Source organism: Chiloscyllium plagiosum, unplaced genomic scaffold, assembly GCF_037043375.1.
Source record: "Chiloscyllium plagiosum isolate Xiang-an unplaced genomic scaffold, Cpla_swu_hap1 HiC_scaffold_22, whole genome shotgun sequence".
In the NCBI taxonomy this organism is placed as follows: domain Eukaryota; kingdom Metazoa; phylum Chordata; class Chondrichthyes; order Orectolobiformes; family Hemiscylliidae; genus Chiloscyllium; species Chiloscyllium plagiosum.
The window spans coordinates 26,011,825-26,028,144 of NW_028270160.1; the positions used below are offsets into that span (position 1 = coordinate 26,011,825).

A 16,320-nucleotide genomic window follows, 5' to 3' on the forward strand; every position below is an offset into this window, starting at 1 on the left:
TTTTTTCCCATATGACTAACTGTGGGCTGGCCTAATGACCACAGAAGTGAAATGCTGAGGGCGGTATTTTGGAATGAGTAAAATTGGATGCCATTGTAGTTATGTCTTACCCGTTGCCCACTACTCCATCCACCACTGATTGGAGGACATTTTATTTAATTCTCCAGTGAACGTGGGCATTGCTGGCTGGGCCAGCATTTATTGCCCATTCCTAGTTGCTCTTGAGACGGTTGTGGTGGTGAGCTGCCTTCTTGAATCTCTGCAGTCTGTGTGCTGTAGGTAGACCCCCAATGTTGTGAGGGCGAGAATTCCAAAATTTTAACTGAGCGACAGTGAAGGAACAGTGATTTCCAAGTCAGGATGGTGAGTAGTTTGAAGGGGAACTTGCAGGTGTTCCCATGTATTTGCTGCCCTTGTTCTTCTAGTTGAAAGTGACCATAGGTTTGGAAGGTGCTGTTGAAGGATCTTTGCTGAATTTCTGCAGTGCATCTTGTCAGTAGTACACTGCTGCTACTGAGTTTGTGGAAATGGCTAATTGGACAGGCTGCTTTGATCTGAATAGTGTGAAGCATCTTGAGTGTTGTTGAAGCTGCACTCATCCAGGCAAGTGAGGAATATTCCCTCACAATCTTGATTTGTGCCTTGTAGATGGTGGACAGACTTTGAGGAATCAGGAGATGAGTTATTCACAGCAGTATTCCTAGCCATTGACCTGCTCTTGTCACCACAGTATGTATATGGCAAGTCCAGTTCAGTTTCTGGTAGATAGTCACCCCCAGGATGTTGATAGTGGACAACTCAGTGATAGTAATGCCATTGAATGTCAAGGGGTAGTTGTTAGATTGTCTCTTATTGAAGATGGTCTTTGACTGACATTGGCGTGGCATCAATGTTACTTATTATTTGTCAGCCCAAGCCTGGATATTGCGTAAGTATTGTTGTATTTAACATTGGCTGCTTCTGTATCAAAGGAGTTGTGAATGCTGCAGAACATTTTGCAACTGTCAATGGACATCTCCATCTCTGACCTTATGATGGAGGGAAGGTCATTGATGAAGTAGTTAAAGATGTTTGGGCCTCGGTCATGACCCTGAGGAACTGCTGCAGTAATGTCGATAAGCTGAGATGACTTACTACAACCATAATCATCTTCCTACATGCCATGTATGACTCCAACCAGTGGGGAGTTTTCCTCTGATTTCCATTGACTCCAATTTTGCTAGGGCTCCTTAATGCCTCACTTAGTTCTTGATGTTAAGGGTTGTCATTCTCACCTCACCTCTGGAATTCAGCTCTATTATCCATGTTTGAACCAAAGCTGTAATGAGGTCAGGAGCTGAGTGATGCCCGGTTTAGATTCTGCCAGGTCCAGTGAGCAGATTATTGCTGAGCAGGTACTGCTTGGTAGCACTGTTGATGACACTTTCCATCACTTTACTAATGATCAAGAGTAGACTGATGAGTAATTGACTGGGTTGGACTTGTCTGACGTTTATGTATAGGACAAACCTGGGCAATTTTCCACATTGTTGGGTAGATGCCAGTACTGAAACAGCTTGGACAGGGAATTGGAAAGTTTTGGAGTACAAATCTTTAGTATTATTGCTGAAATGTTGTCAGGGCCCATAGCCTTTGCAGAGTCCAATGCCTCCAACTATTTCTTAATATCATGTGTGTGAACCAAATTGGCTGAAGTCTAGAATTTATGATGCTGGGGGCCTTTGGGGGAGGCTGAGATGGATCATCCACTTGGCACATCTGATTTAGGATTGCTGCAGATGCTTCAGCCTCACCTTTTGCACTTATGAATTGGGCTCTTCTATCATTGTAGGTAAGGATATTCATGGAGCTTTCTCCTCCAGTGAGTTGTTTAATTATTCACCACCATTTAGGACTGCATGTCACGGGACTACAGATCTGACCTATTGCTTGTGCAATCACTTAGATCTGTCTATCACTTTCTACTTAGAGTTTTGGCCTACAAGTAGTCCTGCTTTCATAGCTTCACCAGGTTGACACTTCATTTTTAGTGCTGCTCCTGGCACATTTTCCTGCATTCTCCATTAAACCGGGCCATGAAGTTGTAGATTGTATTGAAGTATGTCTCCGCTATTGTTGATGGCCCATAGTGCCTCATGGATGCCCTGTCTTGGGTTGCCAGATCTGTTTGAATTCTGTCCCATTTAGCATGATGTCATTACATTGACTCAGTATTAACTGACATGGAACATGGTGGGGCAATTGCCTGTACTTGAGGAAGTATATATTGAGGAAATACTGAGGAAATATATTCATGGAATAGGACTGGAAAAGAAGACAATTGCTCAGAAAAATTGTTTGTTTTGAAACTTGAAAGGGTTCAGAAAAGACTTACAAGGATGTTGCCAGGGTTGGAGGATTTGAGCTAAAGGAGAGGCTGAACAGCCTGGGGCTGTTTTCCCTGGAGCGTCGGAGGCTAAGGGGTGACCTTATGGAGGTTTACAAAATTATGAGGGGCATGGATAGAGTCAATAGGCAAAGTCTTTTCCCTGGGGTCGGGGAGTCCAGAACTAGAGGGCACAGGTTTAGGGTGAGAGGAGAAAGAGAAAAAAAGAGACCTAAGGGGCAACTTTTTCACACTGAGGGTGGTACGTGTATGGAATGAGCTGCCAGAGGATGTGGTGGAGGCTGGTACAATTGCAACATTTAAGAGGTATTTGGATGTGTATATGAATAGGAAGGGTTTGGAGGGATATGGGCTAGGTGTGGCAGGTGGGACTAGATTGGGTTGAGATATCTGGTCGGCATGGAAGCGTTGGACTGAAGGGTCTGATTCCATGCTGTACATCTCTATGACTCTATGACTCTAGAAGGAAGGCAGTGTCAATTTGAATTGGTGAGCACCTCGTTGCATTTGACTGAGTTTACTTTAACAGCTGAGCTCAGTTCAGTGGAGTACAGACATGATTTGCTGTGGACCTTTCCCAATATCTTTGAGTCAATTTGTGGAAAAAAAACTTGTGTGGAGTCTTTCTTGACCTCGGGACATCTCAAAGCATTTTACTAATGAAGTGTTTTTCAGCTGTTGTGGTTTGAGAAGTGTGACAACCGATTTGAATGCAGATCTGTTTGAAGGAGATACAAGGTAATGGCCAGATAATCTATTAATCAGGTGCTGATTTGAGGTAAATATTTGTTGGGCCACTTCCTGCTCTTCTTCAAAATAGCACCGTGGGATCTTTTATGTCCTCGTGTTATACAGGAAAAACAACCAATTAAGAGGCAGTCATAATGGAAAAGATTTCTATCCATTGTTGTTTTACAAAATGGTAATTTTCAAATATGTAACGTGCCAAAAGTCTTGTTTGAGTGGAGTGGACATTTTACTGGACTGACCCAGTATTAGATTACTTCAGGTGATAAATAAATTCACAAAGGGGATTAAAATTAGAAAAATGTGACCTTAACTTGATTTTGCAGTGCAGTGCTTACAAAAAGAAGAGTTTACCACCGAGATGAATGTTTTCAAATAATTTTACTATCTGAACAGACGGTGTTACTTACTTTACCTAGGGCTAATTTTAAATTCAGCTCTCCAGAGGTGAAGTAGGGCACACAAAACAATTTAATTAATTTAAGTCTCTACCGTTATCATTGATTGGTGGTTTTCATTGATAATATTATTCTAATGAATAACATCAGAGAAGTAATACTCTGGCTCTGATTTTTTTTATCGACTTCAGCATTTATACTATTGTTACGGCATTATTGCATGAAACACATATTTTCTTGACCTTCTTAGCAGTGTAAATCTTACACCCATCAAAGCCTCTCAGTGCTCATTTACACAGCTGTGCTGCTTAAACAAAAATACATTTCCCTAGTTTACACTCCTCCTACAATCAAAGTAATTCCTTCCCCAACCCCATTTAGAAAAAGTGATCTAAAAACTAGTTCCCTATTCCATCAGACATATATTACCTCCTTGGGTACCAATGGCCCACTACATAGTTCAGGAAGAACTGTAGTTCATATAGCCACTAAACAACTTGGACGCTGGTTATGGAGTTGGGAGTCATAGGCTAGATGTGTGAGTTTTGCCTCCTACAGTGTATTTTACCTGATGCAGCAATGTTTCTGTTTCCCATGTAACATTAGAAAACTGGACATGGATTTCATAGTGTTGAAGAATCCAACAGATGTTTATTACAACTAACCATTACAATGGGCGGCATGGTGGCTCAGTGGTTAGCACTGCTGCCTCACAGTGCCAGGGACCCATGTTCGATTCCAGCCTTGGGCAACTGTCTTTGTGGAATTTGCACATTCTCCCTGTGTCTGCGTGGGTTTCCTCCGGGTGCTCCAGTTTCCTCCCACAATCCAAAGATGTGCAAGTTAGGGTGAATTGGAATGCTAAAATGCCCATAGTATTCAGGGATGCGTAGGCTGGGTGGATTAGCCAAGGAATGTGCAAGGTTATGGGAATGGGGAGGGCGTTGGTTGGGTCTAGGTGGGATGCTCTTCAGAGGGTTGGTGTGGACTCGATGGACCAAATGGCCTGCTTCCACACTGGAGGGGTTCTGTGAATTATACACAAACATTACACTCCTCAGACATTTAAGTGGTAGGTCTAATATTAAGCTAACAGGATAAAACAGAAGAGCACACTTACAGTACCATGTCATGCTTCTAGTGATCTTGGGGTAAAATGGAATATAAGACCTTTTATACCTTCAGGTCACTTTGCCCAGGAAACAGTGATGATCTCATAAGCATGGTCCTTAAATGTATACTGAGAGTGAGATATAACATTGCATCCTCAAACATAGAAACTTACCTCAAACATATATATATGGCTGCATGTGGCATCTGTTGTCAATTCAATAAATATACAAGCACCTAAAACAGAGTTTGCAAGATTAACTGTTCAAACTTCAATGTACACTTTGGAAGTTTGACAACTTGTCCTTATCTGATGATCATATATCCATCTGGAGAGATACGAGTTGTTCTTATTTCTGGATGCTGTCACTCAACACCTCTACACAATCATCATTGACAGAGTGTTCTTCTTCACTGTCTTAATTCATATTTGGTGTGTCATATATTGGTCTAAGCTGGCCTCAATTCCTTCTCAACGTAGCACCATAATCACCATGATCTGAGCTGGTTGTATATTCTAGAAATCTTTGCTGGTATCAAAGTATTTGCATTTGTATTTGTAACTTGCACTCTCTTTGGGCCATTTGTTGGTCACCTGTGTTTTATTCTCGGGACTGGCTTTGACAGATTACCTGCACATCCATCCCCTTAATGCCACAGACTTACACCTTTTAAAAAATGCTGGACAGCTTTTGGATATGTGTGGCAAACCACACTTGTTTCAGATTTTGTTGGTTTTGTGCATTTTCTTGACCATAGCAATAGTGTTGACTGCATCTAAAGCATATTGTTTGGCAAGCTGTTGACCTGCCATTGTGGCTTCATACTTGCAACTATCCTCAAATAATGAGTCAATGGTGTAGCCTTTTTCCTTGCCCATAAGATCCTTACCAAAAGCTTTAATTGGTACATGAGCAATTACTAACTCAATGAGCCTCCCTGACAGCTTCTCTTCAGAAATGTCAAACTCACCCAATTTGTTGATGCATGTTCCAACAAACTGGTTAATAGATTCTTGTGGCTGCTGCCTTTAAAATGTAAGTTTGTTAATCCTGAAGTTAATTCTTACCTTGAATGTGTCTTCACAGTCAAGATCTTTTCAGGATCTTTCCACTGAAAGACTGGATGTGTTAATTCTGCAAAGCCCCTCTTTGCCAATGAGCCAATGTACTCGTTTCTGAGCATCCTCTCTTGCTTGACCTGTAAAACAAAACTGCATAACATTTTTGAATAGTTGCAATTCAGTAAATGTGTCACTGGATGCCCCAGTCCATAATTAAGTATTTCCTTAAATTTCTTTTTGAAAATCTTTGCTATTTTATTAGAAATATTATGCAGTTAAAAAATTTCTTGTTGTTTTTCTGGTTTTGCTTCTGTGTACTTTCAGTTTTCCTTTTTCCTTTCTTTCTGTTTCTTTTTATTTTCCCTGCTGCTGGTCCATTAAGAATTGTAGGCTTGTCATATCAAGTTTCATCCAATAGGTGGCATTGCATGATTAAACATTGGGTTATCACATTCATTATTTTATTATCAATTTGGAGAGAGAAAATGGCACAAGTCAATAATGTCTCGACATAGACAAGACATCTTAATATAAAGTTTCACTTTTTAGTGTCTTTAACCTGTATTTTATTCAAGAACTGCTTTAGAGCTGTGCTTTCAAAATCATTTAACTGCTGCTCTTTTAAAAAGATGGATAAGTAGCCTCTTATTTGTTTTGTTTTAATGGGAGATTAGATTAGATTCCTACAGTGTGAAAACAGTCCCTTCAGTCCAACAAGTCCACACTGACCCTCTGGAGAGCAACCTACCCAGACCTATTCCCCTACATTCACCCCTGACTAATGCACCTAACACATCTCCATTAATGACGACCGACTTGACACCGACATTTTTTATAAACCCACCGACTCCCACAGCTACCTGGATTACACCTCTTCCCACCCTATCTCCTGCAAAAATGCCATCCCGTATTCCCAATTCCTCCGCCTCCACCTTATCTGCTCCCAGGAGGACCAGTTCCACCACAGAACACACTAGATGGCCTCCTTCTTTAGAGACCGCAATTTCCCTTCCCACGTGGTTAAAGATGCCCTCCAACGCATCTCGTCCACATCCTGCACCTCCGCCCTCAGACCCCACCCCTCCAAACATAACAAGGTCAGAACGCCCCTGGTGCTCACCTTCCACCCTACCAACCTTTACATAAACCAAATCATCCGCCGACATTTCCGCCACCTCCAAACGGACCCCACCACCAGGGATATATTTCCCTCCCCATCCCTTTCCGCCTTTCGCAAAAACCATTCCCTCCGTGACTACCTGGTCAGGTCCACGCCCCCTACAACACACCCTCCCATCCTGGCACCTTCCCCTGCCACCGCAGGAATTGCAAAACCTGCGCCCTTTGCGCCCACACCTCCTCCCTCACCTCTATCCAAGGCCCTAAAGGAGCCTTCCACACCCATCAAAGTTTTACCTGCACATCCACTAATATCATCTATTGTATCCGTTGCTCCCGATGTGGTCTCCTCTACATTGGGGAGACTGCACGCCTCCTAGCAGAGCGCTTTAGGGAACATCTCTGGGACACCCGCACCAATCAACCACACCGCCCTGTGGCCCAACATTTCAACTCCCCCTCCCACTCTGCCGAGGACATGGAGGTCCTGGGCCTCCTTCACCGCTGCTCCCTCACCACCAGACGCCTGGAGGAAGAACACTTCATCTTCTGCCTTGGAACACTTCAACCCCAGGGCATCAATGTGGACTTCAACAGTTTCCTCATTTCCCCTTCCCCCACCTCACCCCAGTTCCAAACTTCCAGCTTAGCACGTCCCCATGACTTGTCCTACCTGCCTATCTTCTTTTCCACCTATCCACTCCACCCTCCGCCCCTGACCTATCACCTTCATCCCCTCCCCCACTCACCTATTGTACTCAATGCTACTTTCTCCCCACCCTCCTCTAGCTTATCTCTCCACCCTTCAGGCTCTCTGCCTGTATTCCTGATGAAGAGCTTTTGCCCGAAACGTCGATTTTACTGCTCCTCGGATGCTGCCTGAACTGCTGTGCTTTTCCAGCACTACTCTAATCTAGAATCTTTTACCTACTACAGACAATCTAGCATGGCCAATTCACTTAATCTGCACATCTTTGGATTGTGGGAGGAAACTGGAGCAGCTGGAGGAAACCCACACAGCCACGGGGAGAATGTGCAAACTCCACACAGGCAGTTGCCCAAGGCAGGAATTGAAACCGGGTCCCTGGCTCTGTGAGGTAGTAGCGCTAACCACTGAGCTACCGTGCCACCCCGAGAGATAAATAGAATACTCACTGTGCTTCAGTGTACACCTGTGATCTTTACTTATGGCTGGTATGTGTAATGTTAGTCTTTTTTTTAAATAAGGCACACCTAATGATTTCTTGTATCTTGAAAGAATTCAGAGCTAATTCATTTTTATTAGACTGCACTTCTTGGTTGTCAATATCCTCTCGAGAGATCTATGTAGCTGTCAGTATTCATTAATGCTGCTGAGGGGTGAGAAAATGCCACTGTTCAAATTCTGTGTTCAGGTTGTTCTCTGGTTGATCTACAATTAGTTTTCCAAACATCTACCATAGACATATTGGAGTATCATAGAGATCGTCATCACTGATACCATGCTGTGAGTTTGCTTTCAACATGTAAGGTATAGGCAGGATAGATCAAGTGAATCCTTAGAAGAGTATAAAGGAAGTAGGAGTATACTTAAGAGGGAAATCAGGAGGGCAAAAAGGGGACATGAGATAGTTTTGGCAAATAGAAGCAAGGTGAATCCAAAGAGTTTTTACAAATACACTAATGACAAAAGGGTAACTAGGGAGAGAATAGGGCCCTGATTGAAGGGCTTTTGCCCGAAACGTCGATTTTACTGCTCCTCGGATGCTGCCTGAACTGCTGTATTCTTCCAGCACCAGTAATCCAGAATCTGGTTTCCAGCATCTGCAGTCATTGTTTTTACCTGGAGAATAGGGCCCCTCAAAGATCAGCAAGGTGGCCTTTGTGTGGAGCCGCAGAAAATGGGGGAGATACTAAATGAATATTTTGCATCAGTATTTACTGTGGAAAAGGATATGGAAGATATAGATTGCAGGGAAATAGATGGTGACATCTTGCAAAATGTCTATATTACAGAGGAGGAAGTGCTGGATGTCTTGAAATGGGTAAAGGTGGATAAATCCCCAGGACTTGATCAGGTGTACCCTAGAACTCTGTGGGAAGCTAGAGAAGTGATTGCTGGGCCTCTTGCTGAGATATTTGTATCATCGATAGTCACAGGCGAGGTGCTGGAAGACTGGAGGTTGGCTAACATGGTGCTGCTGTTTAAGAAGGGTGGTAAGGACAAGCCAGGGAACTATAGACCAGTGAGCGTGACATCGGTGGTTGGCAAGTTGTTGGAGGGAATCCTGAGGGACAGGGAACTGGCTCAAAGGTAGAAGACAGAGGGTGGTGGTGGAGGGTTGTTTTTCAGACTGGAGGCCTGTGACCAGTGGAGTGCAACAAGTATCTGTGCTGGGTCCTCTACTTTTTGTCATTTACATAAATGATTTGGATGCGAGCATAAGAGGTACAGTTAGTAAGTTTGCAGATGACACCAAAATTGGAGGTGTAGTGGACAGCGAAGATGGTTACCTCAGATTACAACAGGATCTTGACCAGATGAGCCAATGGGCTGAGAAGTGGCAGATGGAGTTTATTTCAGATAAATATGAGGTGCTGCATGTTGGGAAAGCAAATCTTAGCAGGACTTATACACTTAATGGTAAGGTCCTAGGGAGTATTGCTGAACAAAGAGACCTTGGAGTGCAAGTTCATAGCTCCTTGAAAGTGGAATCGCAGGTAGATAGAATAGTGAAGGAGATGTTTGGTATGCTTTCCTTTATTGGTGAGAGTATTGAGTACATTAGTTGGGAAGTCATGTTGTGGCTATACAAGACATTAGGTAGGCCACTGTTGGAATATTGTGTGCAATTCTGGTCTTCTTCCTATCGGAAAGATGTTGTGAAACTTGAAAGGGTTCCGAAAAGATTTACAAGGATGTTGCCAGGGTTGGAGGATTTGAGCTATAGGAAGAGGCTGACCAGCTAAGGCTGTTTTTCCTTGAGTGTCGGAGGCTGAGGGGTGACCTTATAGAGGTTTACAAAATTATGAGGGGCATGAGTAGGGTAAATAGACAAAATCTTTTCCTTGGGGTCAGGGAGTCCAGAACTAGAGGGCATAGGTTTAGCGTGAGAGAGGAAAAATATAAAAGAGACCGAAGGGGCAACTTTTTCACACAGAGGGTGGTACGTGTATGGAATGAGCTGCCAGAGGAAATGGTGGAGGCTGGTACAATTGTAACATTTAAGAAGCATTTGGATGGGTATATGAATAGGAAGGGTTTGGAGGGATATGGGCTGGGTGCTGGCAGATTGGTTTGGGATATCTGGTCGGCATGGACGGGTTAGACCAAAGAGTCTGTTTCCATACTGTACATCTCTATGACTATGACTGTGTGGTAATTTACGCGATGCAGTAATGTGGTTGTTGTGTTTATGCTCTTCAATGACTACTGGCTGTCCTCACGCTGAATTGCTGCCACTATAATATTACTCCGGTAGCACAAATGACAGGACCAGTTGCCTGGTCTTTGAGGCCAGCTTTACCATAGAGACACCCTCTCCATCATGTTGGAATTACAGAAATGGCCACTACTGAAACTGCATCCTGTTGTTTGGAAACAAGGAGCCAAAAAGGATATTTCAATAACGGTGTTTCTGATTTTGAAAGGCATGTGACCATTCAAATGTGATAGGTTAAAACTGCCGAAATAATTATAACTAACATTGATTCAGCGAGACACAAATGTGAAAATAAAGAGCATATATTTTTTACATGATATATATGCAGAAGGATAATGGTCCCAGTAGCAACCACAGCAAAATGCTGCCCCAGGGGTTTAATGTCTGCCAATGCAAGGTTTTTTGCCACTTGTGGTCCCAATCATGGGACCTCTCTGATCCTGAGAAAATCCAGCCTTTGCAATACAGATTTTCACTTTCACAAAAAGTGTATTTTCTTCATGTGGTATTGTTTTCTGAAGGCATTATCAATCCTCTGACCAAAGATCTGTTAGGAAACAATTGGACATGTTAGTATGAACAATCCAGCCCATACTACTTTCCATAGTTTAGAGTATTAATGAAACATTGACAAATCGGGAATCTGTTGGAAAACGTGTTTTGATTCGCAAACTTGTAGTGTTGGTATATGAAGGCATATTGTGTGTGTATGTGTATGTGTGTATATGCTCTTTATTTTCATCTTTGTGTCTCATTGAATCAATGTTAGTTTTAATTATTTAGCCAGTTTTAAACTATCACATCTGGAAGTGACAATAAAGTGGTCACATGCCTTTCAAAATCTGATGCGCCGTTATTGAAATATCCTTTTCGGCTCCTTGTGTTCAAATATCAGGATGTAGTTTCAGAGTAACAGTTAATCTGCTAACTTCCATTGCTATACAATTATGAGAAAAGTACACTGGCTTATTCCTGGACCACAGTGCATGGGGTCACTACCACATACAATTGGTAAGTATCATGGTGCTCAGGAATGGGTCTTTGAATGGGTAGTGCTCTCTCCATGACTGAGCTATGTCAGCTGGAACATGATGCGTAATGAGGTAAAGGAAGGTGAGAGCAAATCAAATGAAAGTGGGATTGCCTTCACGTTGAGCTTAGTTATCTGTCAAATCTTCAGTTGTAGATTTGATCTCCAAATCAATCTGACTTTCTGGACCTCAAACTGTTGCCCTGATCTTTGATGCTAAAAATAAAAATTGAAAAAGACCCGAAATGTTTTGTATTGGCCACAAAAAACAGAGCTTCGAAATCCTGAGCTGTAAATTTATAAAGTAACTAAATACAGTGAGAGGTCTGGCTACCTCAGTTGGCTAAATGACTAGACTTTGGATAATGTTAATGCCAATAGCAAAGTGTTCCATCCCTGTTCTGGCTGGTGTGGACTTGAGCCCTGCCTCTGCAACCTATACAGTGGTGGTGGCAGTTTGCCATGGTTCAGTAAATTATTGCCATGGACCTATCTTTGGGCAGAGGGAAATTACAGTGACTGGAGAGCACAGATGATTTGGAAACTGCCCTTTGGAATCAGAATGTTTACTCCAATAAGTAAGGTATAAGGTTAAGGATAAGGCCAGAGCATTGCGACTGTATCTGTGGGGTAGGGTGTTGCCCCATGCAATTCCAACCCACGCTACTCATCTCTTGATAATCATAAACTGTCATTACAAACCAAGTAACAGGAAGTTTGTTAAGCTCTATATACAATCATTACCTATCAATTATGTCTGGCTATATACAGACATTACTGCAAATTGCAATCACCAACAGTTTTGAGTGCAGGCTAATTTTGTATTCTCTTAACACTTCATCAGATTTCCCATAATCTTAATATTCTACTTGATTTTAGCTCCAAGTTGAACTTAACAAATTGATTTTATGAGCAGCTGTGACTAGAGGGAATATCAAAGCAGGAGAATACAATGTGGGAATCCAAGATTTAATCTTCAGTCTGATTATTTCTGAATCCTTGGGTAGATTTCAAATTAGATTTAGCACGTGAAATGCTCAAGAGAATAATACTTTACCAAATTTTATACTGGGATATCTCAGTTGTCTGCGGCCATTTCTGGATTCTGATATGTTCGTAATCGCTAAGTTAAACTTGAAGGGGTATATCTTGACAGAATCGAGGTCCTTGACAAATGGTATCTTTCTGCCCCATTTCCAGCCTAAGTTGGCAGAGCCATGTTCAAACTTTAATGGCTTTGCCATAACTTGTTAGCTTGTATCATGTCCCACTCCACACATGATTCATTATAATTTTTGGAAAACAAACAAATGACTTTGTTGAGTTTCCCTCCCTTGAAATGTGGATTTTGATGGTCAATAATTGAGCAGCATTGACACAAGAGGTATTTACATTCTAGATTGATGCTGTCTGATAAGATATATACACAAGACAATTCAAAGAAGAAATCTGAAGCAATCTAAATTGTCAACTTCAGATTTCAATTTGTGCTTCAAATTTGAATACTCCGCCTCACTGTGGGAATTGTATATTCTCATATTTGTAGGCTGTTATTGCTTTTCTTTTGTGTTTACTAAACATGTGCAACCATACCTTGTAGTTTTAACTTCTAATTCAACACCACTACCTTAACCAAAAAGTGTGCATTACTCACTAATGATATGCTACTTTTACAACACAGGAATCCAACTGTGTGATCTCACAGTGCATTTAGAAAGCAAATTCTAATGTATTTATAGTAAACCGCTTTACAGATCTGATAGTTGTATCAAAAACCCTAGACTAATAACATTTAATCTTTTAAATAAGCTAAAATTGTACCCTTCCTTTTCAAAGGGAGAACTGTGACATTGTAATCCATAATTACAGCCCTTTGTGTAGTCATCTAAATTTTTGAAATCTTTAGCAACTTTTCAACTATATTTCATGCACAATATTAAAGGGTTTAGCACTTTGATGAGTTTAGTGCTGGGCCAAATCCACTACATGTGATTTTATTGCCAACATATTCAGTAATGTTTTAGATTTGATTATAACTGATATAATATTGAAATGATTCTCATTAGACTCAAATTTGGTATGAAGCTGGACTCATTAGGGCAATACTGTCAAACACTGGGCAGGAGTCTTTTTTTCATTCCTTCATGAGATGAGGGAAAGTTAATCAAATATTATGTTTTATTTCAAGGGGAATTGAATGCAAGAGGAGGGAGGTCATGCTTCAATTATACAGGGATTGGTGAGATTGCATCTGGAGTACTGTGTATAGTACTGGTCACTGTACTTGCAGAGGGATGTTAATGCAATTGGAAGCAGTTCAGAGAAGGTTTACTTGACTGATACCTGGAATGAGCAGTTTGCTTTATGAGAAAAGGCTAGACAGGCTAGGCCTGTATCCTCCGGAGTTTAGAAGAATCGGAGATGATTTAATTGAAACATGCAAGATCCTGAGGGGACTTGACCAGGTGGATATTGACAGGATGTTTCTTCTTGTGGGAGTATCTAGAATAGTGGTCATAATTCAAAATTAATATCCACTTAAAACAGAGAGGAGGAAAGAATCTTTTTCGCAGAGGTTTGTGAGTCTTTGGAATTTCTTTGCACAACAGACAGGGGATGCAGAATCTTCAAGTTTTATTTTTGAGTTTTATTTAAGGCAGAGGGGGAAATATTCTTATTATCAAAGAGAAGAAAGATTATCAAGAATATGCTGAATGTACAGTCGAGGTTAATATCAGATCATGATTGCATTGACCATGCTTAAAGGGCTGAGTGCCCACATTGTTTGTACATACATACGTGCGTGTCACTGCCTAGACGAGAAATTATTGCCCATTCCCAAAAGCCCTTGAGCAGGTAATGATGAACCATGGTCGTCATCTGCTGCAGTTGATGTCGCATAAGTACACCCAGAGTGCTGTTCGGAAAGAACATTCAAGATTTTTAATCAGCAGTAGTGACAGAATAATAGTATAGTTTCAAGTTAGCACGGAGGAAGACAGAGATGGCGGTGTTCCCATGCATCTGCTGCATTTGTCCTTATTACATATTAGAGGTCTTGAGTTTTCCCCCTGTCAAAGGGAATTGCGAGTGTGGTGCTGGAAATGCACAGCAGATCAGGCAGCATCCGAGGAGCAGGAGAATTGATGTTTTGGGCATATGCCATTCGTCAGGAATGACGTTTGTAGGCCAGGGTGGGCTGAGAGATAAATGGGATGGGGGGTGGGGCTGGGGGGAAGATAGCTGAGAATGCAATAGGTAGATGAAGGTAGGGGAAAAGGTGATAGGTCAGAGAGGAGGGTGGAACGGATAGATAGGGAAGATGATGGACAGGTCAAGAGGGCGGTGCTGAGTTGGAGGCTTGGGACTTGGATAAAATGGGAAAGGGAAATGAGGAAACTGGTGAAATCCACATTAATCCCATGTGGTTGCAGGGCTCCAAGGCTGAATATGAGGCGTTCTTCCTCCAGGCGTCAGGTAGTAAGGGTTTGGCAGTGGAGGAGGCCCAGGACCTGCATGACCTTGGTGGAGTGGAAGGGAGAGGGGTGCTAAAGTGTTCAGCCACGGGGCGTTGGGGCTGGTTGGTACGGGTGTTCCAGAGATGATCTCTGAAACGATCCGCATGTTGGCGTCCTGTCTCCCTGATGTAGACGAGACCACAGCAGGTGCAACGGACACAGTAGATGATATTTATGGAAGTACAGGTAAATTTCTATTGGATGTGGAAGAATCCTTTGGGGCCTTGGACGGAGGTAAGGGGGAGGTGTGGCCACAGATTTTACACATCCCAAGTTTGACAAGACAGTTTACATTTAGTCCGCATTGCTACTACAGTCCATCGGTCATGGAAGATGTGAATTTATTTTGTAAATATATTTATTTGCAAGTTTTTTTTAAATTTACAAACATATATGAGTCTTGAAAAATACAATCAATAACAAATATCAGTATAATAAAAACAAAAAAAACCCACAAATTACAACATAACTACTGTCTACCAACTACTAACCTACCCTATAATACAAAACCTAACACTGTGCAAAGCAACACCAAAAAAAGAAAGAAAAGCAAAAAAAAAAATAAAAAACACAAAATACAGAACAGCTATGCTCGGCACAACGCTCCCAAACAGAGGAACGGGAGCATTGTATATATATATATATATCCATATTAACTCAGGAGACCCCCTCCAGTGCCCAGGGCTTAACAAATCTAACCATCCTGGTTAAACAAATGCCCTAGTTAAGACAACTGACAAATCTATATCCAAATAACTCAAGTAGGGCTCCCATATCTTATAAAAATTGTCTGTCTTTGTGGTGCACCACGTGTGTAAAAAGGTCCAAGGGAATGTGCTCCATAATTAATTTCTGCCATCCCAGCAAGCCCGGCAGGTTCTCAGACGCCCAGTTCATCAGAATATTCTTCCGTGCACAGTATGCAAGAATATTAAGTAGTTTTTATTCCATGCCTGTCCAAAGATGGTAAATTCGGTAGACCTAAGAGGAGAGATATCGGGTCTACTTTGACTTCAGTCCTCAATACCCTCCCTATCTCTCCCGCCACAGTGCTCCAATAAACACGGAGCCTGTGGCATTTCCAGAAGCAATGGGTAATAGTACCTACACTTATTTTAAATTTGGGGCACACTGAAGATGCTCCTTTTTTAAACTTTGCCAGTCAGTCTGGTTCCAGATGAGCCCTGTGCAGAACTGCGTAGTGCATGTCCTATTACAGATTGAGATCTTTTGAGTATTCTCCCATATGTTCTCCAATGTTTCAGATGAGATCTCCACTCCTAGCTCTTGCTCCCAGACCTCACATAGCCGGTTAATATCCTGCCAGGCCCTGCCACCCAGCAGGCGATAGAGGGCACGAACCAAAAGGGTGCTTGTGGAACGTAGCAATAACCTCTCGGTGTCAGGCTTATAGGGCTTCGTGAGAAGCGTAGTCTTCTTCTGGATGAAATCCCTAACCTGAAAAAAACGGATTTGCGGCTCAGTTGCTCAAAAGACTTCATAACCTCCCCCTCAAACAAGTCTCCC

The 16,320-nt window shown here is 42.1% G+C and overlaps 1 long non-coding RNA gene across 2 annotated transcripts in view; it reads right to left on the reverse strand.

The window, feature by feature from the left end:
- LOC148145962 (uncharacterized) overlaps window positions 1-16,320 on the reverse strand; it is a 125,061-nt gene that overhangs the window by 42,207 nt on the left and 66,534 nt on the right. The window contains exons 3-4 of one of the 2 annotated variants that reach the window (XR_015761000.1): window positions 5,711-5,854; window positions 4,268-4,559 (exon numbers count right to left, since the gene is read on the reverse strand). This is a non-coding gene — a long non-coding RNA (uncharacterized LOC148145962). Of the gene's footprint in view, window positions 1-4,267; window positions 4,560-5,710; window positions 5,855-16,320 lie in introns of those variants that run through there. The other variant, XR_015761001.1, reaches the window with a different exon arrangement.